The sequence below is a fragment of the Octopus bimaculoides genome, chromosome 10 (genome assembly GCF_001194135.2).
Source record: "Octopus bimaculoides isolate UCB-OBI-ISO-001 chromosome 10, ASM119413v2, whole genome shotgun sequence".
In the NCBI taxonomy this organism is placed as follows: domain Eukaryota; kingdom Metazoa; phylum Mollusca; class Cephalopoda; order Octopoda; family Octopodidae; genus Octopus; species Octopus bimaculoides.
This window is the reverse complement of record NC_068990.1, coordinates 54918281-54920940: the sequence shown is the minus strand read 5'-3', so window position 1 is coordinate 54920940 and position 2660 is coordinate 54918281.

Here is a 2660-nt window from a genome sequence, read left to right as displayed (position 1 = left end):
GGAAAGGCTGGCGGTCGCCCCACCGGTCGCCGCCGCGTACCCGCAGAGTCGATCGGAGCGGCCGAATTCAGAGCGACGCCTAGGTGGCGGAAAGACGGTCGGGCAGCGGAGTTCCGCCGACGAACCGCAGGTGCGATCGAAAGCGCGGTTGTCTCAACGGCGATACCGACCGCGAGTGTGTGTGTCCGTGTGTTACGCACACCAGGAGAGGCTCGAGACGCGCGGACGAGAAGTAACAGCAGCAGCAGGTCGAGAAGGAATCGACGGCCGAGAAGGAAGCCGGCGAGCGATCGAGAGCGATTAGTAGCAAAGAGAAAGAAGCAGACGGTCCATATTTGTTCTGAGTTCAAATCTTGCAAAAATTAATATTGATTTTTCTCCTTCCATGGTCCCTATCCATCTGCTTATTGATGTGATTGATGATGTGCATGGTCAGGAATGATTCAAGTATTAGGCTTGATATGATACATTGTACCTTTCCCATTCAATCTGGAGTATTGTGCCTTTGTTGGAAACATTGATTGAGAGAAAAAGAGGGAAATGCAAGATATATAGAGACAAAGAGAAGAAATAAGGAAAAGGAAAGATGATAAATGGAGGTAAAAAATAACTGAAAGAAGACCAAATGAAACACAAGAAGAAAATGGAGCAAGGCTTGAAGCAGAAGCATTAAGAGTTGCTGAAATATGTTAGGAATAAAACCCATTATTTTTCATGGATTCTTTGCTAGTTATTGAAGAAAGAAGAAGACATGTTTCTAATGTAAATGCTTAGGAGACATTTTTCTAATAGAATGACTTGGTAAAGTTCTCAGGGATGTCTGTTGTATGAAAGCCTAATAGTAAAGCAGATCTTATACTTGATGTAGTAAGCAAAAAAATTTCAATTAATTAGGATTAATTATCTAAATGACTAGTTCTGATTAAATAGACAGAAGAAAAACCCCTAAAATATTGTTTGGCTTAGAATATCAAGTATGCAAGCCTCCATTTTGCTATTAATTTTCCATGCAACATACATTTCTGGTCAGTCTTTTAAGTTATTACACCATTTAATATTCATTCACAAAAACCTGTACCTCTCTTGTCATAAGATCTTTCAGTAACAGTTACACTGTTTTGCTGATAGGTCTAATAATACTGAAATGTGTCCAGAGTTGTCATTGTTCTGCTAAATATCAAGCTCACTACCCACTGTATTCTATATCAATTTGAATTTAAATTTTCTTGATCTACTACATCAAGCGTGCTATGTTTAAAATCATCTTAATTTTATTAGATAAGGCAATTTGTTTGTCCTCTTTTTGTTTACTTTTCATGGACCCAACTTAGGGAGGGGTTGCTCCCCTCAGCAACGAGAAACTTCATTAGCACCCTGTCAACTTTCAAGTTTGCACCAACTCAACCATTGTTTCTTCCAAACATGAAGCATTCTACAAGATGCAGTATAGAACATACATATTAACCATTCAAAAACACAAAGATTGTTAAATTTACTTAAACAATTATCATTTGTTATTTGGTGTCAAGATGTTCATTGCACAAACTGTGAGCTGGTCAACCTTGAGATGCAGTGTTATCTTGTCAGTGATCAGGTCGCTGGGCAACAAAAAATTTGTCACCAAATAATAAATGTTTAAGTTAAGTTAACAGTCTTTGTGTGTTTTTGAATAGCTGGTGTGTCTTCTATGCTGCAATCACAGTGTCTCCAATTGATTCACTTGCATTGCAAGTAGACCTCTGAAATTCTAAGCTTGCTTTGCAATTTCCATTTGTGCCTGTTAACCTTCCTCTGATATTGCTGCACCTCTTATGTGCCCATAGCTTATGCTGGGTACATCTTATCGAGTATTTACCTACACCACGTCCACCTTCCATGCTAGCATGGGTTGGACGATTTGACTGATGGTGCTCCTAGTGCTCCAGTGGCACAGGTGCCAGTCATCGAATTTGGTTCAATCACGATTTCGATTTCACTTGCCCCAACAGGTCTTCGCAAGCCGAGTTTAGTGTCCAATGAAGGAGACAACGTTGGCACGGGTGCCAGTCGTCGAATTTAGTTCGATTTCACTTGCCTCAACAGGTCTTCACAAACAGAGTTTAGTGTCCAATGAAGGAAAGGTATGCATAAGTGGGCTGGCTATACCCCTGGCAGAGGCCTCGGATTATGGTCTCACTTGTCTTGCTGGGTCTTCTCACTCACAGCATATTTCCAAAGGTCTCGGTCACAAGTCATTGCTTCGGTGAGGCCCAATGTTTGAAGGTTGTGCTTCACCACCTCATCACAGGTCTTCCTGGGTCTACCTTTTCCACAAGTTCCCTCCGCTAGGGTGTGGCACTTTTTCACACAACTATCCTCATCCATTCTCGCCACATGACCATACCAGCGCAATCGTCTCTCTTGCACACCACAACTGATGTTTCTTAGGTCCAACTTTTCTCTCAAAGTACTTACACTCTGTCGAGTATGCACATGGACATTACAGATCCATCGGAGCATACTGGCTTCATTCCTTGCAAGCTTATGCATGTCCTCAGCAGTCATGGCCCATGTTTCACTGCCATGTAGCATGGCTGTTCATACACATGCATCATACAGTCTGCCTTTTACTCTGAGTGAGAGGCCCTTTGTCACCAGCAGAAGTAAGAGCTCTCTGAACT